The sequence below is a fragment of the Mus pahari genome, chromosome 19 (assembly GCF_900095145.1).
Source record: "Mus pahari chromosome 19, PAHARI_EIJ_v1.1, whole genome shotgun sequence".
NCBI lineage: Eukaryota > Metazoa > Chordata > Mammalia > Rodentia > Muridae > Mus > Mus pahari.
Genome location: NC_034608.1, coordinates 57,693,652 through 57,716,369, shown reverse-complemented (window position 1 = coordinate 57,716,369; position 22,718 = coordinate 57,693,652). Strand labels below are relative to the sequence as shown.

Sequence of the window (22,718 nt, the reverse complement as noted above, 5' to 3'; positions counted from 1 at the left end):
ATCTGCCCGCCTCTGCCTCCCGAGTGCTGGGATTAAAGGCGTGCACCACCGCACCCTGCTAGCAGGCTTAGTGTTCTAGAAGGACTTTTCTTTCTAAGTACAAATGATAAAAAAAAAAAAAAAATGTGGTTTAAAATAATGTAGTGGTTGGATAACTTACCGTATCATCTTGGTATGTTTTTTCTTTTTTTTTTTTTTTTTTTTTTTTGGAGAATTTTCTTTGAACTTTGTTATTTTTCACTATCCCTTTCCAAGGCTTGAATGTCATCAGTGATAGTAGACGTGCCATCTCAAAAACAACAGTATCACATCGTTGAGGTCCAAACTTCCTGGCATATAGGTATGGAATCTCTATCCAAGAGCAATGACTCCTTGAGCTGTGTTTGCACTGTTTGCACGTTGGAAATGGAGGCCCCACCTCAGGTCTGGCTGGCTGAGGGCAGGGGGGGGGGGTAGCTATGGCTGTCATCCAAGCTGGCTGACCTCGGGAGTGTTCTCTGGAGCCTGTAGGAGATTCTTGTGCTAGCTGTGGGGGTCTCTCTGTAGACTGCCTGAGGATTATCTAGGGGCAGCTCAGGGATCGGAGAGGAGCCACTGGCCTAAAAATAACCCTTGCTTACAAGCATCTACCTGGCACAGATCCACCCACCCGCTGCCACAGTCGCGCTGGGAAAGGAAGCAAGCACAGACTGGAGTGCAAGGGGCGGGGCCTCCGTGAGCCCTTCCAGGTTCACGAAGGAGAGGTGAAAGTTTGAATGGTTTACTTTTGAAAAGAACGTAGAAATAGTAAATATTTAGGCAATTGTATGGTAGTAGGCTTAGTTCTAGAGGATTCTTATTTACAAGAAATTCTTTTGTATTTCAAGTTAGTCCCAGCAGAAGTGTGAGGGCTTGAAACGGGAACTTGTCTTTTTTCTTACATTGCCTGGGATCACAGTGAAGCATTGTTTGGGCCATGCAGACAGTACGATGTTTAGACAAAGGTCCACCCATGAGCTGGTGATGGAAGATTCTGAGGAGATTTTTGAACATTCTTTCTCGGAAGTCTTTGAGTGCGGTCCATAGTTTCTTTTGAACACACATGGATTTCAAGACAAATGAAACGGGACTCTCTCCCAGCTGTCAGAGTAACTGAAAATCTGACTAGGTGAGAGAGAGGGGAGGATTTAGGAATGGATGATTGATGGGGAACTGTGCCATGGATGTCAGGCTCCGGGCGTAGGCAGTGGAAGCTCACTTGGGGACGAACCAGTAGTGCCTAGCCTTTGGCAGTATTTGTCACCTGTAGTACAAAGGTTAATTATGGTTTGTGTTAGTCAGCTTTTCACCACTATAATGAAATGCTTCAGGTGGTAAATCTCGTTTTGGCTCATGGTTTTGAAGGTTCCTGCCCCCAAACAGGTGACCCCTTATTTTTCACCTTTGGCTCGCATGGGGGGGGGGGTACATCGGTAGGTTGTGGCAGTAACTCGAGGCAGGGCAAAGAGAGCACAAGCCGGGGAAATACAGAGAAGGAAGTGAGATGGGATCCCATAATCCCTTTAGGGACCCGCTCCAATAACAGAATACGCCCCCTCCCACCCCAGGTCCCAATTCCTGAAGAACCACAGCACCTCCCAGTAGTGTTCTCTGGAGACGTGATACGTGGGCCGGTGGGGTGGGGGGTGGGGCACTCATCCAAACCATGTTGTTTAAAGACAGCCATGAGTAAGCTTAAAGGCATTGCAATCAGAAGGATCCTGTTGAGTTATGTGGTGGAGGGCATATTTTGTAAGGAGACACGGAGATAAGAGCTCGACAACTCTGTCTAGGAGACAGACAGGGGCGGTTTGTGCCAGAGGATATTAGAGAAGGTGAGAGATAGTTACAAGTAGAGTATATATTTTTAAAAAATTTCTCTGGGGGGATGTATTTTGATTTGCTTTAGGGTAAAAGGCAAGGAGGCGATTTAATGCTGCCTCCTGCGGTTTTGGCCTTGCCTACCCGGGTCACCTGACCTACCTTGGAGCACCTGAGAAGACACTTGGCTGGGCTCCAGAGGCAGAGGTGACTGTTAAATGCAAACTTACATGTTAAATCACAGTATTCGAGAGTTCCAAGGAAGGGTCAGGGCTCCAGAAGGGAGGTTTGAGAAGAGCCTTGGGCAGTTGTTGGCCAAAGACAAATGTCTGTATTTTGGAGAGAAACAGTAGCAAGAGGCCAGGTGAGGGAGGTGCCTTGAACTCGGCCTCCGTAGTGTCTGAAGTTTGCTTAGCCAGCTGTGGTTAGCCGTCTGAGGGATATCTGAGTATGTTCCCTAGCCATCTGAGGGATATCTGAGTATGTTCCCTAGCCGTCTGAGGGATATCCGAGTATGTTCCTGGAAGACCTAGGACAAGCATAGAAAAGAAGTCAGCAAACCTTTGAAAAGCAACGGAACATGGGATTGTTGAGTTATGTTTGGGCAGTCTTATCTTCGGGGAAATAAATATATTTGGTAATCATTGTTTTGAATATTAGCAGTGTGTGCAGGCACTGCAAATTGTTTAGTACCTAAGATCCTAAATGACTTTGAATTCTTAGGTACTGGTTATTACTACGGTTAAGGATCTCCATTCTCAAGGACTCCTCCTTAGACGGCCTCATGCCCCTGGCAATGGCTATTTTTGACTTATCAACTTGGTATATCTTGGAACTAACTTAAAAACCCAACCTTCTGGGCACACCCATGGGATCTTTAGTTACTCAAGCATTCGAGGCTCGAAGGCCCACCTTTAATCCATTTCTCTTGAGGTAGGAAGCTCCGCCTTCAGCCTGGGCCCCACCTTCTTGTGGCAGCCCGTGTAAGGGACAGGGACGGAAGAGGGTTTGCTTTTTGTCTGCCCTCATGATGGCTAGCGAGTTTATTTAGAGCCCACTTCTTCAGGATTCCAGAGCACACTGAAGGCCAGCGGAGACACCCAACCTCCGGGACTGAACAGTTGCTGGATTCTCGACTTTCCACCCAGAGACAACCATGGTTGGAGTAATTGGATCATAACCTGTAAGCCAATCTAATACATCTTGTGTGTGTAATTTATTAGTTCTATTTTCCTAGAGAACCCTGGCTAATAGACCGCACTATTCCGGAGTATTTAACTATAGCTTCAGGTAATATTGTGTAGGTAGTGACTGTTGACATATGACATATTTGGAAGCCATGACTTGCTGTCTGTTCCTCAGGTCTGTGGTAAGTGTGTGGCTTGCAGAGTGGCCTTTGCTGTCCCTCATATTCATGCTATAGTCAGGGTCCATGCTTCTCTGCTATAGCCATAATCTATCAGTGGGGATTATTTCTGTCTATCTTCTCCCCTTATATGAATTTCTGATGGAATGTTTGCCTAAAAGTTGGTGCTTAATATATTTTATAAGCAAATATGCAGTATTAGAAAGAAAATGTCTTAGAGGTACCCAAGAAGCCTTAGCTTGGGTTCTAACTAAGTTCAGTGTCATCTTTGTCTTATTGATACATATTGACTTGTAGCAAAATTTGCATCTTTGGCGTACCTTATTATCCTTGGACTTCATTTCTCTACTTTTCTTTTTTTCTCCCTTCATTCTTTCTTTCCTCCCCTCTTTCCTTTGTTCTTACCTTTCAATGTGGTCTTTGTCTTAGTCAGGGTTTGACTGCTGTGAACAGATACCATGACCAAGGCAACTCTTCTAAGGACAACATTTAATTGAGGCTGGCTTACAGGCTCAGAGGTTCAGTCCAGTATCATCAAGGTGGGAGCATGGTAGAGGAGAAGCTGAGAGTTTTGCCTCTTGTAGACCACAGGGCCTTGCCTACTCCAACAAGGCCAAGGTCACACCACCTAATAGTGCCACTCCCTGGGCCAAGCTTATACAAACCATCACAGTCTTGATGTACAGCCTAGGCTAGCTCAGACAGGGCGTTATATACCTCAGCCTTGTGAGGGCTGAGAACATAGATCTATACCACCTTGCCTGGAGAGTTCACTGAGTTTTGATATAAATGAAAAAAGTCACAGAGACATATTTTTTTTTATATATATATATATATATATATATATATATATATATATATATATATATATCTCATATACACACATACATACATACATATATATTTGTAATCACCAAATACACATGCACATATACACATGCACACACACAGACAGATGGACACACAAAGGTATTTCCATCATACTAGAAAATTTCTTTGTGTCTCTTTGTTCAGCTCGTCCCCCCAGTTCCCAAACAAAACATTGATTCTGTTCTTTAAATGGGATTATATAGCACATAGCCTTTTGTATGTAGCATCTTTCACTTAGCATGTATTTTAGATATTCATGTATCAGTACTTTGTTTTTTATTGACTGGCATTTCATTATATGGATGTACCTTAATTTAATCGTTCACCAATGATGGGTATTTGGGTCACTCCCTCCCCTTTGCAATTTGGGTTTCTCATCCTGTTTTAACTCAGAATACACAAGAAATTAAAGCATCAGTGTCATATTGATCCTGCCCCAATTCACATCAATGGGCTACTTCCATTTCCCATATACTGTAACTCTGAGCATTTTACATGATGATAATTGTAGGACACAGGTATTTTTTTCAGTTGTCTCATGAATTGCACAGTTATTAAGTAGTTGTATTTCCTTGAGTTTCTAGTTTAAAATTTTATAATTATTTCTTTGTCATTGAATTTTTAAATCTTTGCAGTTGTCCAAAACTATGTTTCAAGTCCTTTGTTCAAAGTTTTTCTTATGATTAATTCCTAACAGTTGGCTTAAGAGTTACTGAAGCAATAGAAATCGATTCAAGGGAATGGTCAAAACATGGTTAAGTGTCACGGGGGTGTGTGCTGTTTCTCAGAACTGCGTGTCCACAAGTTAGTCAGGAGCCAAGTCAGTTAAGCAATCGTCACTTTGTTGTTTTTCATTTCTGCATCTCTCAGTACATTGGTTCCATTCTTATCTTTCCTTTTCTTGCTTCTGGTTACCTGAGGAAAGGTGGTCGTGCATAGGGAATGGGACTTGCATGTTCTTCAGCTCCTTGGATGTACTGTCCCTGGCCAGCTGTCTCTAATCCGAGTGTTACGGAGAGCAAGATCTGACTTGAGGTTGTAAAGGACAAATTTACTAGTATGCAGCTTCCTGGACCCACATTCAAAAGGTTTTCATATTCAATAAAACTCCACTTTCTTTTCTGGTTATTGAATTTGCTTTCCAAAATGGTGATTACAATTTGGCTCTGTACTTAATTATTACTATGGTTTTGAGACAGGATATCTCTATGCTGTCCCTTGAATTCCTGTGCTCAGGCAAACTCCTGCCTTAGCATGCTGCTTAGCTCTAGCTATGTAAGTATGCGTGCATGCCTGCCCCCCCCCCCTCTCTCTCTCTCTCTCTCTCTCTCTCTCTCTCTGTTTCCCCTCTCTCCTCCTCCCAGTCCCACCCACCGAACCTCTTCTCTCTCCCAGATCCATTTCTCCTTCATTTCCCTTCAGAAATGAACAGGTCTTCCAGGGATATCAAGGCATAACAAGTTACACTAAGACTAGGCACAAGCCCTGATATCGAGGCTGGATGAGCCAGCTCAGAAGGAGGAACAGGGTCCCAGGAGCGGGTGAGCCAGAGAGTTCTCCTCCTCCCACTGTTAGGAGTCCTACAAGAACACTCAACTACACAGCTACAGCATATGCACAAGACCTAGATCAGACCCATACAGACTCCCTGGTTTCGCTTTAGTCTCTGTGTGCTTATGAACACTGGTTTGTTGGTTCTGTGGGCTGGGTTCTTACAGTATCTTTGGCCCCTCTGGCTCCTACATTCCTTTTCCCCCTCCTTCCTCGGGATTCCACCTGATGTCTGACTATGGGCCTCTTCATCTGCTTCTATCATTTGCTGGATGAAGCCTCTCTGGCGACTGTTATGCTAGGCTTCGGTCTACAAGTATAACAGAAGATCATTAGAAATGTTTGTTCCTATCCTGGGTCTCTGGATTATCCAGCCTGTGGTGCTGGCCCCACAGTCACTGTCATGCATGGCTTCCCTCTCATGTCATGGATCTCAAGTTGGGCCAGTTATTGGTTGACCACTCCCACAAGTACTGTGCCACCATTCCCCCATCCCTCTCATCACCTGCCCCTAGTCCACCCATGAAATCTATCCTACTTTCTCAGATCTGTGGTTCCCCTTTGATCTCTCTTCATTACTTAGCTTCTCTGGGTCTGTGGGTGTAACACAGTTATCCTTTATTTGATGGCTGATACACACTTATAAGTAAGTACATGTTTGTTAAGTACATGTTTGTCTTTCTGGGTCTAGGTTACCTCACCCAGCATTTTTTCCACTTGCCTACAAATTTCATGATGTCATTTTTTTTTTAAACAGCTGCATACTACTCCATTTTGTAAATGAACCACCTTTTCTTTAGCCATTCTTCAATTAAGGGATATCTAGGTCGTTTCCAGTTTCTGACTATTATGAATAAAGCTGCTTTGAAGGTGAGCAAGTAAGTGTCGTTGTGGTGTGGTGGAGCCTCTTTGGGTATATGCCCAGGAGTGGCAGAGCTCTGCCTTGAAGTAGATCAATTCCCAATGGCCATATTGATTTCCATAGTGGCTGTACAAGTTTGCACTTTCATCAGCAATGGAGTAGTGTTATTGCACCGCATCCTCATTGGCATGAGCTGGCACATGTGACATTGACCTGACAGGTATAAGATGGAATCTCAAGTAGTTTTGACTTGCATTTCCCTAATGGATGTTGAACATTTAAGTGTTTCTCCACCATTTGAGAGTCCTCTCTTGAGAATTCTGTTTAGATCTGTATGTTATTTTAGATTGGATTATTTGATTTGTTGTTGTCTAGTTTCCTGAGTTCTTTATGGATTTTTGGATATAGCCCTGTCAGATGGAGTTGGGGAAAATCTTTTTCCATCCCGTAGGTTGCTGTTTTGTATAGCTTTTTGTCAACTGAACACAAGCCTAGGTCTTCTGGGAAGAAGGAACCTATACTGAGAAAAATGCCCCCCCCCCCTCAGATTGAACCTGCAGGCAAGCCTGGGAGCAGGCAAGCCTATCTTCTTGATTAATGATTGCTGTGGGAAGGTCTAACACACCGTGGGTGGTAACCACCCATGGGCAGGAGGCCCTGAGCTGTATGAGAAGTGGAGCTGAGGAAGCCATGGAGAGCAAGCCAGGAAGCAGCTTTCTGAGGTCTCTGCTTCAGTTCTGACATCTCTGGTTCTCCTTAAGGTTCTGCCCTAGCTTTCTTCCATGATGGGCATGTAAGTCAAATAACTCTTTCCTCACCAGCTTGCTTTTGGCCACAGTGTTTACCACAGCAGTAGAAAGCAATCTAGAACTCTGAACCTCCATAGTCATGGGCTTCTGTTTGCAACCATGCCCAGATCCTGTTGGGTCTTAAGAGAGAGTCTATGTCTGTTTTACTGTGTTGAGCTTCTTGTCTATCATTCCGAATTTTTCTCTGAGTGATGTTTGATGAATAGTCGGAAAAGCTTAATGTATAGTTTTGTTTATTGGAAGCTTACTTGTGTGATGATCTGGTCATGTTCTGGACCTCTGTGAATGAATACAAACATGCTCATTAGACAACTCATAGACTCAGAACTACACATTCTTACCCAGTTTACTTAACTGTGGCTAAGATGTTCTTAGGTCAAGGAGGCTGTGAATAGGGATTTCCAACCAAGAGGGAGTTAAGTGTCTTTTGTCTGGAAACAGTGTCAGGGCTGGTGTTGCATTCTCTTAGGGCACAGCATGAGTTTCTGCCTCATATTTTTACTCCAGATCTAGACCCTGTTTCTAAACCATGTGAGTCAATATGGAGTGTGTTTCTAATTGCTACCTTGATTTCTTAAGACCTACTGGGAGTCACCCATTTATCAGCAGGCTGTTCTATACCTGTGGTCTACTCCTACACACAACACAGACACAGACACAGACACACTTGCTCAATAACTCTTCATCTCGTGTCTGGATGTTGTGCTATAGCCATGTCTAAAACAAAAAGGAAAACAACAGACTCCCTCACTTTCCCTAAGAAAACTTATTAGCAAACTTGCTCTGGCCACTATGATAATTTTATTCTTTCTACAATAATTTGTCTGTTTTGTAACTCAAAGTAGATGTGATATATACAGACATGAAATAATTGGCCTTACATAAGAATTTTAAGTTCTGGGCAGGCAGTGGTGGCATGTCTTTAACCCTGGCACTTGGAAGACAAAGGCTGGTGGATCTCTATGAGTCTGAGGCCGGCCTTATCTACAAAGCAAGTTCCAGGACAACCAAAGCTACAGACAGAGAATCCTATCTTCAAAAACCAAAGGGGGTGGGGGGAAAGTTCCGACATAGGATAAATATGGAAAACATTATGTTAAGTGATAGAATTGGTTGGTAAGGTAGGGATTTCAGTCAAGGTCTTAAGGTGTGTTAGCCACATGCCTTTAATCCCAGCACTGGGGAGGCACAGGCGAAGCAGATCAGAGTTCAAGGCCACTCTGATCTATAACATTCCATGAGAAATCCTGACTCTAAAAACCAAAAGTCTTAAAAATGAAACATCAATAAATATAAAGATTTCCTGTTTCATTTTTATAAATACATTCTTTCTATATGACTCATGAGCCCAGAGAAGTTTCTAGATGCAAATAATGTAGTTGCTCAATGGTCAGTCGCAATGGCGAGTACATAGCGCTTCGAGTTTAACATTAAATGTGTGAGGTGTTCATGAGGCAGCTCAGTTTTCTGGGGAAGAGAGTCTATTCTGTGTGGCTGGAAAACGTTGATGTCTGAAACCACCAATTCTGACGGTTGTGATCTGTCCTTGTGAGAAAAGCAAGGATGAGGTGGTACTTGTCTGTTATCCCAGCACTTGGGAGGCATAGACAGTCGATTGTGAGTTTCAGGTTAGCCTGAGCTATATAGAAAGGAAAGTAGAAACATGCATAATAAGAAGGTTGCCCTTTTAGCTATTTTAGAACATGCAGTTCAGTGGCCTTTTTTGTATTTGCAGTGTTGTGTAACATCTCCATTGGCTCCAGAACTTTCTCATCCCAAACAGAAGTTCTGTGCAAACTAAACAACTCACCCACTCCTGTCCTTATTTCTGACAACCTCTATTTGCTTTCTACCCGTACAGAGTTGACTAAGAACCATAGGGAAATGGAATCTACTTGCCTTGGTTGGCTCGTACCAGATTTTGTTGGTTGTCTACGTCTCAATGGACATTTATGTAACCTCTACTTCTTAATTACTTTTGTGAACATGGGTTATATGTATGTCCCCAAATCTCTTCTTTGGGTATTGGAATGGCATGCCAGATCATACAGTGATGGCTGTGTGTAGCTTTCTGGGCAACTGAAAAATAGGTTTTACGACAGTGCACCATTTTCCATTCTCACTGGGAACAGAAGAACTGTGTAGTTTCTCCACATTGACTTCCGTGTGGTAATATTAGCTTTCCTAATGCGTATAGCATGATATCATATTATGATTTTGATTTGTATTTCCTGTAAACTAATGCTCAGTGTCTTTTCATGAGATTTTCCCCTGGTCTTTGGTAGAAGTGATTCTCCCTCCCTTGTATTGTGTTTTTGGAAGAAGCGGAAAAAATGTCTTTCATTTGATATTTCGGATTCTCTGGGACTAAGTTGGTGGTAACTAGATTTGCGTGGGAATGTCTTTCTCTCTCCACCCTCCATTTCACTGAAGTCGTGGTAGAGATGTTAGGGATGGGTAGGTGTGTTAATTTTCCATTGCTGTGATAAAATAGCACGACCAGAGGCAGCTTAGAGATGGAAGTGTTTATTCTGAATTGTAGTTCCAGAGGGATAAAGGTCCATGATGTCAGGAGCAGGAAGCTGAGAGATCGATCACACCTCGATCCCAACCCAGGAGAAGAGGGTGTGTGAGCTGTTGGGTTGGGTGTGACCGTAACCATTCAGCCTTGCCCCCCCCCCCCCCCCGCAACAACAGACTTCTTCTGCAAGGCTTGACATTCTAAGAAGTTCCACATCCTCCCTAAACAGCCAACTCAGGATCATGTGTTAAGTATGTGAGCTTCTATAGGACATCTCTCTCTAACCATGGCATCCCAACTCTTGACCTTCAGGCTGGTGACCGCCTCATGATGAAAAATGTGTTCAGTCCAAGTTCAAAAGTCCCCTTCAAAAAGTCTTTAACAGTTTTCAATACTGTTGAAAATCCCCAGTCTCTTTTGAGACTCAGGGCAATCTCTTATCTTTAAATTAAAAAATGTGTATGTAAAATGGCACTGGACTACAGGGCTATAGTAAAAGGTAGACCGCTAAAGTAAAACCCCTAAACCAGCAAGACAAACAAGAGATCCTTATGTAGCTCTGTGTCTGCTATCTGGGCCTTCAAAGTACTTAGACAACTCTGCTCTTCCAGCTTTTGCTGCCTGCAGCAAACATCTCTCTTTTTGGATGGCTCCACTCCCGGTATGCAACTCTCCTTGTAAGACGACATCCCAGCATCCTGGGGTCTCCCACAGCTCGTGGTTACGCCCTCACGAAGCCACCTCTCAGGGCTTCCTGGTCTCTCAGAGCCTTCTTGCTCGGATTGTAGCCCTGCTCTGAATTGTCTGGCCTCCGTTGGCTCTTTGAAGCTGTGGAGGAAGAATCTATGCTCCCCCCCCCCACTCCCATCTTCCACGTTCCTAAAACTAGCCCCGTGTGGACGGCACTGCCAGCTTGCAGTAGACTCTCAGCCTTCTTGAACTATATTTGAAGCTTTGATATTCAGTTGCTTTCTAGCAAGAGAAAAACTTGTTAGGATTTCTTACAGAGACTGGCTGGGCCCCTCCCTGACCCTCCACCCTCTCCAGGGTTGCTGTGCAGAGACAGTCCTCTCTCTAATCTCTTTAACAATTCTAGCATCTTTTCCAGCATGTTTCAGGCGCAAAGTTAACTAAGCTTCCTAGTGCTTTTCTCGCCAATCTGTACACTTCATATTTCTTCCCCTTCTTTTTCATCATAGACCCACACTAGAGTGATGAGAAAGCATTGCTCCAGACTCGATGTTATATACTGTCTTGGAATTTACCAAAGAAATTAGTATGTTATGTGTTAATTTGGTCTCAGGCATGCTCTTAGAAGAGGGTAGAAGACATTCAAATTCTTTGCCCAGTATGTGCAGAGATGCATGGACTATGCTTGCAGGATCTTGGAAGACAGTGGTGATGAGAGTAAGGTGGATGGTGAAGGTGGTGGTCAAGATGTTTCTGAGATGAGCTATATAGGCCATGTATGTGATAACATTTAACACTTTTGTATGCCAAAGTTTCTTAGAGGCTTTTTACATTCCTTCAAAACCAAAAATCAAACCAAACAAACAAACAAACAAAAAACAAACCCCCATCTCCAACAACAACAAAACCAAACAGCCCACAAATAAACAAGGGTAGGTTCTTCATACAGTTCCATGGGGCTGAGTCCATAGGGTTGTGAGGCACAGGAGCCACCGCAGCAGGAAGCTGAGGGGACTCACTTCTCAGCGGCAAACAGGAAGCAGAGTAACCTGGACGTTGGGTGAGTCTATATAATGTCTGAAAGCCTGCCTCCAGTGATTCACCTCCTTCTGCATGGCTTTGTATCCTAAAAGTTCCAAAGCCACCTGCAAACAGCGCCACCAGTTAGGGATCAGCTGATACCTATAGGTGCCTCTGAGGGACATTTCTCAGTCAAAGCACCATACTAGGTTTTCCTGAATTATTAGTGATTGGATTATGGATTAAAGGGACTTTCATCTTGGGAATCAGCCTGGAAACCTGTGTCTGCTTAAGGTCACAAAGTGGACAATAGGTAAAGAGTAGGGACCTACCTCTGAAGGTTGTGTAATTAGGTGATGGTCGAAGGAGTCAGAGCTGGGATCTCAGCCAGCCCTAACCCCATACCCAGTGCTCTGGTCCCATTGTCTCTTCTTTAGAAGTGCTAGCTGTTGATAGAGGAGGGTGGCGATGCATGCCGGAGCTGACTCTCATTAGCTGGAGTGGTTGAGGAGGTCGAATTCATGAGAAGTCCGCTGGGTTTGCATGCCACATTGAAGTAAGGAATCGTTTTGCCCTCCTTGTGTATGTAGGAAAGTGATGAAGACACAGGGCTCTTGGACTGCTTCAGGTAACCCCAGTGAGTCCTTAGACTATCCTGAAGGATAGTGTGACCAGCATGGCCCAAGAAGCCTGGTTCCCTGCTGCCCAATCTGGGCTTTGTGATGGGAGAATTTACAAAGCCATGTAAAAGCTTCAGGGCTGACGTGTATGTCGCTCAGTGGTTAGACTACTTGCAAGGGTCAGATTTCCACTGGACGCGCACACTGACTACTTTCTTTGGTGTTGGTTCCTAAATTCTTCTCCTTTTAATCTTCCTCCTCTGGATTCCTACTGGCAAATCAGGAATAGGAGATGGGCAACGATAAGAAGTACTTGTTTAGCCTAATTGAACTTTTAAAATAATCTTCATGGAAACGGGGAAGGGGTCTGTCTCTTTCTTCTCTTTCTCTCGCAAAAACTTATTTGTTTCTGGCATTTAATCTGCCTTTGGAAAAGCTAGCCTCCTGATTCTCTAATATAGATTAATCAGCCTTGGTACCTAATCTTAAAATGGCTCTATGCCAGTGTCCCCTCAAGGGCGCCTTGTGTTCGTTTTGTTTGTCTCCGATGTTTATCCCTTTGTGTTTCCTTGCGATGAGTCTTGGGTGGCTGTGCAGTGTCAGACTGGAGAAACTGCTCTAGCCATTCGGAGCGAGGTCTGAAATGTTTTTACATAGGGCTCCTGTCGTCTTTATCCTTGAATAATAAATAATGTGCTATCAAAGAGGTTGGATATACTTTTCTTGTATTTTGGTCTAGCTTTTCTTTGCAGAAAAATGTATACGGCTTTGTGACCCAGAAGAGTACTGAATGTACTGGTGGTGTCTTATCTTAATTGGTATCAAGGATTGTAGCCAACAGTGCTCCTTTGGTATGACATCAATACGGAAGAAGCTGGCTTCTACTGGGAGGCAAGAGCACTAATTTTTGCTTTAGAGGACACAGCATGGCAGTCATAATTATGAGTCCCTTTGTTTAAATCTCCTGCGGTATAATCAGTACCAGGGATTCCAAACAATAGAGATTCTAGTCTGCACTTACAAAGTGTCTTAGTCAGGGTTACTATTGTTGTGATGAAACACAATGACCAAAGCAACTTGGAGAGGAAAGGGTTTGTTTATTTATTTGGCTTACACTTCCCCATCATTGTTCACTGAAGGAAGTCAGGATGAACTCACACAGGGTAGGCTCCTGGAAGGAGGAGCTGGTGCAGAGGCCATGAAGGGGTGTTGCTTACTGGCCTGATCCTATTGGCTGCTTTCTTACAGAACCCAGGACCACCAGCCCAGGGATAGCCCCACCACAATTGGCTGGACCATCCACCACGAATCACTAATTAAGAAAATGCCTTACAGCTGGATCTTACGGAGATATTTTGTTTTGGTTTGGTTTTTTGTTTGTTTGTTTGTTTGTTTGTTTTTTTCAGAGACGGGGTTTCTCTGTGTAGCCCTGGCTGTCCTGGAACTCACTCTGTAGAAAAGGCTGGCCTCGAACTCAGAAATCCGCCTGCCTCTGCCTCCCAAGTACTGGGATTAAAGGTGTGTGCCACCATCGCCCAGCGAAGATACTTTCTTAATTGAGGCTCCTTTATTTCAGATGACTGACTTTTGCATGTGTCAAATCCACACAAAAACTAGTTGGCAGTACTTGGCCTGTACCTTTGAGCTGCAGAACATTTATTATGCATATTGATATGGAATGGGAACACCTTTAAGGATTTTTGTTATTCTTGTTTATTTTTTCGTTTTGTTTTTTGAGACGAAAAAACATTTGTAAATCAGGCAGGCCTTAAACTTCATGAGTCTCCTGCCTCAGCTTCCTGAATGCTTGGATTATAAGAAGCATCAACAGGCCTGGCTGTTTTTCAGCATTGTTTGGCTTTGCAGCCTTGTCTCTAGCCTCTGGCTCTCCTTGTAATGAATATGGTATTCTTCATGCAGTATTACTGTATGGACTCATGCCATTCCACCTAACGTAGTTGTACGTACACAGTTAAAGAAGATAAAAAATTAGCACTTTGTTCTAAATGTGCAGTGAAATTTTGTTTTTCATACTTTAATGAGGGAAGATGAGTCGAGGAGGAGGCAAGAGATTCTAATCCTGATTTTACTCCAGATAATTTCAAAGCGGCCAGCATTGGCACTGTGTTTAAAGCACAGGTCACCCCTGGTCGTTCTGCCCCATAGACTCTGGTGTGAGCCTGACTTTCAGAGATAGGCAGCGCGTGAAGAGCTACTGGAAACCTGATTCTCTACAGGGTTCTCTCTTCTCACTGCAGAATGAGTTGATTGGATTAAATGAACACACCCTAGCCCAGGAAAATGACTCACCCGTAAATCAGCCCGTCTCTGTGAGTGGGCGCTGTTTGCTGCTAGTGAAGATACTATTTCTGTTCAATAAATCGTGCTCTGTGGTAGTGTCTGGCTCTGGATGACCACTGCCTGCCTACAGAACTCCTTGGCATGCATTTCAGGTGTCTGAGTCACATAATCTGTTGTTGGAATTTGGAAGGCATTAAAAACAAAAACAAAAACGACTGCATTTTCTGTTTTGTGAGCTTACAAATGGCTCTGAAGACAGTAAGTTATTCAAGCTACAGAGAAGGAGCAGGTATGCTGGCCTGTGGCTCTGAACGAATGAATTCCAGACCTTTTAACTTCAGTTTCCATGAAAGATAGGATGATAAAGAAATACAATCTACAAGGCGTGTTTTAGTTTGTTAGCGCACGAATCTATCGTTGGTATTTCAATGTTTAAATTTTCAAAGAAAATAGAATCGTGTTAAGCAAACATAATGTGAAAAGAATTCTGTTAAATCTTCCTGCCTGAGATTGAGCCTTTGGCAGTTGTCACTACACATCATGACAGAATTCTGCTTTATAGTATTCTATCATTAATACTATAACGTTAATATTGTTAAACAATATTATTTGTTAACTTGAATGTAAAGATGGAGAGCATCCAAGGTTGAAGGATATGAAATGTTTAAGGTACAGTCAAAAAGTTAATATATAGCTTTCTCTTTTTTTTGACAAATAACTCAGTAAGATATGACATGCTTAAATTTGTAACTGTTGACTTGGCCATTCTGAAGCATGTTCGTGGGATAGTCGGATGCAGTTGGTTTGGGGTATTTGAACTGAGTAAAACCCACCAGAATTGATTGATAAACTATTAAGTGATACTGGAAGCTGCGCAGTGCAAGCAAGCATCATGTACTTCCCACCCCTTGCCTTTTGTTTGTAGCATCTGTTACGTTAAATTACCTCTGCTTCAGGATAAACTCTAGAATGTGGGAAACGACAAAGACTTTTGGTTTGGTTTTTAGAAACAGCGTCTTGCTCTGTAGCTCAGGCTAAGCTAGAATTCACCATATGGCCCTGGCTGGTCTCGAACCCATGATAATCCTCCTGCTCTGGACTCCCTAGGGCTGGAGTTAAAAGTGGGAGCCACCGCGCCACGGCTCAGAGGTTCCTGTGAACAACTAATACCTGCTGGTTGGGAAGGCTAGTTGTCTTCTGAGGTCATGTGGTAGAACTCTTGTATCTGTTGTGGTCATCTGGAGAACCCTGACGAATCGAGACTATTTAGAGAGTGCACAGTATCCCGAAGCATAGTTATTGTAAAAGGCTCCTATTAAACATGATCAGATGGCTTAGCGCCTGGGAGTGTGGTTTGAAGGGTGAGTGTGGGGCCTCACATGCTGGTTTGGAAGTTTCAGGGAGTTCCTGAGCCAGAAACTCGGACCGAAAGTGTGTTCTTGAACAAGCTACGGGAATCAGGATGTTGAGCTTCAGTAGGCCAGCTGTGTGGGAACTCCTAACTTCTAGCAGGTGCTTGCTAGGAGTTTTCCTCAGTGGTGGTACCCTCAGCGTAGTCCTCTGGATCTTCAGTCTTCCTAGGTCCCCCTCCGCCAAAGACTTTTGTCTTATTGAGGCAGAGTTTGCCAATGTAGTCCTGGCTGTCCTAGAACTCAAACTTACCTAGATCTACCTGCCTCCTCCTCCAAAGTAATGGGACTATAAAGTTGTATGCCACCTTGATGTGGGTCACACCCCTTTTGCTTGTCTAAGGTCTACTGGCAATACTGGGTGTAACAGAGGAAGTCAGTTTCTAGTCATTTAATTTCTGTTTTTACCATAAGAGCTGAACCTGGTGTTTCAGACTTGAGATTTCAGCTGTTGTGTAGGTAGAGACAGGAGGCCTGCTTACACTACAAAGTGTTTAAGAGCAACCTGGAGACTAAGTGAGATCTTGTCTCTAAATAAATAAGTGAATGAATGAATGAATGGTTAAATAGAATTAAAATCTATTTTAAAAAATAGGTGTTATACCTTATTGGTAGAGTGCCTGCCTAACCAATATCTTAAAAAAAAAAAAAAAAGCCTTTATACATGAAATTTAAACCAAACCAAACATGAGTGGTGTGTTACCTCACTGTTTATTGATGTGAAATGGTTACTTTAGTTGCTGGTTTTGATTCCCCTGGGGTATGTGATGGCGGCTTTGGGAGCTCTGGTGTGCTCCAGTTCACCAGGGCTCTGCCTCTGCTGGGTTTGCAGTGATTCTCTTTGTGGGGGTGATAAGAATGGTGTACCAGTTTCTCAGATACTCGGTAATACTATAGTATTTCTATAAAGTATTCCATAATTAATAAAAATTAGGATCTTTAAGATATCTTTATGTATTTTTAATAATTTATACATACGTGTGTGTGTGTGTGTGTGTGTGTGTCTTCCTCTATAGCTCTTGATATCTTGGAACTCACTATGTAGACCAGGCTGGGCTCCAACTCAGAGATTTGTCTGTTTCAGCACTGGGATTTAATCCTGAGCCACTAGGTTTAAAGAGGAGAGCCCCACCAAGCCCAGCAGCAGCATCCAATGTATCTTAAATACAAACCTAAGTATATAGCTTTTGAGTGAGAGAGAGTGGGAGCTGAATATACTTTTGTTGAGATAGTTTCAATGTTTTTCTTTAAAAAAAAAAAAAAACAAAAAACTTGGTATAAAAGAGTTCCTCTGACATTGTTACATTTAAAAATCCTTAAATTTGTGTTTTACAAAGAAGCAAATTGTTTTCCTTTGGATGATTAAATAGTATCTTTCATTGTGTTTTAATAAATTATTCATTTTTAACTCAGATCTCTCTGGCACTCTTTAAGCTTCCTCTGAAATGGGTAGTGAACCCTTCCACCCTTTATTTTTACATAGTCCGGCCCTAAACTTGTATATTAGTTTGTTTGTTTATAACGAACAGGGGATGTCATGTTTTCTCTAGTTCAAACGAAAGCTTGAAATCCTTTCTGTACCAACAAAGAACGTGATAGATTATTTATGCAGCAGCTTCAAGCCCACACTATCTTCTGTGGCTTCCTTCTTTAAATATTAATATAAGTGAAGTAATCCTTGGAAATTATGTTTAATTGAGCAGACGTTTATTGAGCACTTGTTGTGTGCCGTGCTGTCTCCTGCATGGTGCAGATTACTCAGTGCTGGCGAGCCTTGGGAGCCTGTCTGGAGTTTTGTCTGGATTTCCTCCCCACTACTCTGTCAATTCAGCTCGGCCCTAACTGTTTCCTGCCTACTGCTTGTCTCCAGTAGAACATGATTGACATCTCAGCCAAGGCAAGCGCCAACCTCTATCTTCTCCACTCCGGCAGAGTCTAGAGCCAATAAATGGAATCTGAGCTGATCCCACTACCTACCCCACTTTACTGCCCCTGCCTCCTGACAGTTTCTTCCTCGAGACATTCCAGCCTCCCCAGCACTTTGGAGCCTGTCCTACGCGACTCCTCGGCCTGCACTGCCGGCTCTGCTCTCCGTTGGACAAAGCCCTCTATATTTTCCTCTGACTTCTTGTGGAGATCAGCACCACCTCAGGTGTCCTGTTCATTACTCCTGTTGCCTGGGGGTGTTTTCACTGGAGAGCAACTTTGCTAATTGTTACTATGTTTCATTTCTTGCCAGTTCAGTGCTTCTCTGGAACCCAGCACTTAGCAAATACCAAATGCATGCTTTAAACCAGTGTCCCTAATTGTATTCATTATGATGCCATAGTATTTATCTTTGACTGAATACATATGTCCTGACAGATCCAAAAGCAAAGCTACCATTAATCAAGTTAGGAAACAGAATGAAGAGTCTACAGCCTCCCAAAACAGTGTGACATGCCGGAGACCAAGTGTGCAAATTTGAACCCGTCCCGTCGGGGAACGCCAGACGTGAGCCTTAAGAAAATCTGAGTACAAGCGCTAGCATTACTAGTGATGAGCAGTGCTCTCTGGGTAGAGCACTAGGTCTGACACAGTGAGGAGAGATGGCAATCAGTTTCCATTTTCTCCTCATCCTTGGTTATATAGAGCCAGCCAGGATTGCTAGCTAGTTCCCAGTTTGCCTTCTCGGCAAGCATAACCACTGCTGATACGGTCAGGTGTTAGACATGGATTCCAGACCTCTTACCACCCTGCCCGGCAAAACACAGATAATGCTTCTCTGGGTCACAGATCCAAGGTCATGCATGATGGCAGAGGAAGAGAGGTGGGGCCGGGGCTCTGGTAGCTGATTGGGAAACCTATGCAAACATAAGTCATCCTGGATAACCTATGCAAACTTCTGCATGACGGAGACAACTTGTGTCTCTCCCCAGTTACCAAGAGAGTTTTCTGCATTTGAATCTAACTAGAATTTACATATTAAGTTCAGTAGCATGTTTTATGACTCTGGACAGCATAGATCTCTCTGGCATGGTCAGAGATTTGTTTGATTATGGATTAAAAGAGCATTAGTGTGTTGGGTATTTGTTAAAATCCTGTAGATAAATTTTGAGTTCCTTTTTTTTTTTTTTTTGGTTTTTCGAGACAGGGTTTCTCTGTGTAGCCCTGGCTGTCCTGGTACTCACTCTGTAGACCAGGCTGGCCTCGAACTCAGAAATCCACCTGCCTCTGCCTCCCGAGTGCTGGGTTTAAAGGCGTGCGCCACCACACCCGGCTTTGAGTTCTTTTTTAACCCCAAGAGTCCGTGGCTTTGGAATATTGAACTATGCTTCAATGATGATTGATTTTTTTTTTTTTTTTTTTAAAGTCGCTTCTTGGCTAGGGGTAACAGTAACATGCCTGGCAAGCATTCATGGAGTCTAGGTTTGGTCTCTTCATGAATGTTTGTATGCATACATGTGTACACTCACAAGCGCTCTCACACACACACACACACACAACTAAAATGGAGTGAGTTTTAGGACAGCCAAGGCTACACAGAGAAACCGTGTCCTAAAAACAAACAAACAAACAAACAAACAAACAGAAAACGGAGAAAGGGAAAAAAAGATAATTCTAAATAGACTGAGGAAAGTTTCTGTGTTGCTGTTTAACATAGTTTAAAATTCTTTTCTGTCATGAATACAAAATTTAGGTAGATAAGCATGGTTGCCTGTTTGTCTATTGGGGTTTCATTCCAAGACTTCTGGGACATAACTGAATCCTGTATGTGGTTCTTAGCTGTCTGGATGTTGTTTATTTCCTACACGTATAAACTTATGATACAGGTTGCTTTATCAGGCACGTGTAACAAGAGCTTAGCAGTAAGAACAGAATGATTAGAGCTATACACTGTAGCGAAAGTTACCTAGCACTTATGAATTGTACATTTCTGGGATTTTCCATGTAGGCTTTTTTGGGGGGGATCAAGGCTGACCATGGGTAATTGGAGCCATGAAAATGAAACCACAGATAAGCAAAGAAAGGACCACTTTGTCTTTAAGAGACTTCGATGGGAGAGCGGCTCGCTGCTCAGCGCTTTGAAGCGGTTACTTTATCCTTCCCCTGTCGTGTATTTAGTTTTCCCTGCGTTGAAAACGGAATACACTTTTTTTTTTTTTCTGTCCATCAACACCATTGTCCATCATCAATACATCATGTTTTCATTTCTTAAGCTTTTATTTTCTTTTTGAGACTGCCTCACGACGTAGCCCAGCCTAACCTTCACCTTGCAATATTCCTGCCCCAGCTTCCCCGATGCTCAACTTCAAGGCAAAATTTGGTGTTGGATGTCTTCCTAAACTGCTTCTTTTTTTTTTTTTTTTTTTTTTTTGAGATAGGGTTTCTCACTGGCCCCGGCACTCAATATTTCCAGCTAGACTGGCTGCCCAGTAAGTCCTTGTGGCCTGTTTTTGTCCCCTAGCTCTGGGGTTTTAGGTGTGCACCACCATGTCTGGATTTTATATATATATTTTTTTTTAATTTTATTTTTTATTTATGAGTACACTGTAGCTGTCTTCAGACACACCAGAAGAGGGCCATCAGATCCAATTACAGATGGTTGTGAGCCACCATGTGGTTGCTGGGATTTGAACTCGGGACCTCTGGAAGAGCAGTCAGTGCTCTTAACCGCTGAGCCATCTCTCCAGCCCTGGATTTTATTTTTATATGAGTCTGTCCCCACAGTGACACTCACTTCCTCTAACAAGGCCTCACCTCCTAATAATGCCCCATCCCATGGCCAAGCATTCAAACACAGTAGTCTATGGCGGCCATACCCTAGTCAGTTCACCACGCCTCTGTAGCTTGGATCTCAGGCCGTTTTGCCTGAGAAGTGCTTGCTTCTGAACTGGGAAGGCTGCTTTTCTGTCTTCCAGCCTTAGAGGCGAGCCTTGATACTTGATCCTTGGTCTTTGTTGCTGGAGTTTATTTAGCTCACCAGTTAAAAAAGGAGCACAAAACCATGCTTACTTAGCCTTACTCCAGTCTGGGCAGCTCTACCAGGTCTTTCCTCAATGTTATCCTTCCTCCCTCCCTCCCTCCCTCCATCCCTGAAACCAGGGTATCACTATGTAGCTCTGGTTAGCCTCAATCTTGCTGTGTAGCCCAAGCTGTCCCCAAATTCATGGCAAGCCACTTGCTTCAGTCTCCTTGAGTGCTGGGAGTATAGGTATGGACCACCACGTCCATCTAGACCATCCGTGTTGATGTGGAAGACTTGTTTGTGAATAATGGAGAAATTCACGGAACGTACTTAGAATAGCTCTTTGAGCCACATATTGGCTCATACTGTACATTCTTTTTATTGAGTTTTAAAGCATCATAACGACAGACCTTGGAGTCCACCAGGTGCAGTTAAGATTTCATGATTTATATCAGGATTTAAGCTGGGGGTGGAATCTTTTCCTAAATTAAATGGAATGACGTGAGCATCTGTCCATGCTTCGTGAGAAAGGGTGGAATGAGTAATGACTAAGGATCTACTGTATCCAGTATAAGATTGTGAGCTGTGGGACCTTGGGGACTCAGGACACAGTGAAGTTGGGGCATCATGAAGACATTAATGGGAGGATTGAACTTACATGTAGCCATTAAGATGGATGTGGCAGATACCCTTGTTCTATTGGTGAAGGGCAGTCTCCTTTGGTACTGTGTGTTCTCCCATATAGTATTTTATGGAGATTTAACCACCATCAACTGTAAGTTGGGTTCTTGTCCTTCAACATCATGCCTATTTAGAGAGTTTTCTAGTTACTGAGTGAGCTTTCAGTTCTATGGTCTTTGGTACCTGTGCCCAACTTCAATAAACAGGGTCTTAATTCTCACACTTAAACATGGGTCTTTCAATTAGTCCTGGAACTCACTCTGTAGAGCAGGTTGGCCTCAAACTCAGATCTGCCTGCCTGTACTTCCCGAGTGTTGGGATTAAAGGCGTGCTCTATCACTGTTGGGGTAGTTTGATTTATTTATTTATTTTTCACAAAGATCTCATAGTATCTAATTTGAGATTTATAGTTTACATAATTGATAGCAGGCTTTATAAAATTGGAAAACAAATTTGGTACAGATTTTGCTTTTTTTTTTTTTTTTTAAATCTACTGTCTCAGATTTTCGAGGTAATATTTTATGGTGGTAAATATTATGAGAGAACTGAGCCATGCTGAGATGCACTGTAATATTAACTTCTCTGAGTCAAAAAATCGAAACAAAACCAGAATTGTGCATTTTGATGATTGTGAAGTGTAGCTGGTGACTGGTGCCAAGGTATGACCCATTAGGCCAGTCCAGGGTTATGCAAACTGTCTTTCTGGTGCCCATATGCCCACTGTCTTTTTGGTAAGTTGTTTTAGTAGGGACACTCAGGCACATTCCCTTGGATATTATCTTATTATCTACAGCTATTTTTTTATTCTACAAGAGCTGGGTTGAGTGAACACATTCCAGATTGTATATTTTACAAAACCTAAAAATACTCACAGTTTGTCTTTATAGAACTTGTTTGCCAACCTTGGAACTAGTTAACATGTGGAGACTTCTCAAACCTGGGGAAGATTTAATAACCAGAAAGGAGTAGGGATGTTTTTCAGCATGTAGGGACTCATTTCAAGAAACTGCTGTCCTCTGTGATGAAAATACATAGAAATTCCCCCCTTTTTCTTCTTTTTGTAGGCTATCTTAGAAACTCTTTGCTTGACTGTCAGAACATCTTCTGTGTTCACAAACAGGGAAGTTAGACTTCTCTGTCATTTACTCAACCCCCAAGGAATTACTAATTCAATAGTTTTTTTTCCTATTAGGCAAGTGTTAATTTATGAAGTCTTTTTTTTTTTTTTTTT

General features: G+C 42.9%; 1 protein-coding gene across 4 annotated transcripts in view; it reads left to right on the top strand.

The window, feature by feature from the left end:
- Mtus1 (microtubule associated scaffold protein 1) overlaps positions 1-22,718 on the top strand; it is a 150,179-nt gene that overhangs the window by 20,338 nt on the left and 107,123 nt on the right. The window contains exon 1 of one of the 4 annotated variants that reach the window (XM_029532079.1): positions 7,078-7,281. The exons of the other annotated variants lie outside the window; for them this stretch is intronic. The gene's annotated coding sequence lies outside the window, so the exon portion shown is untranslated. Of the gene's footprint in view, positions 1-7,077; positions 7,282-22,718 lie in introns of those variants that run through there. 4 annotated transcript variants of the gene reach the window in all.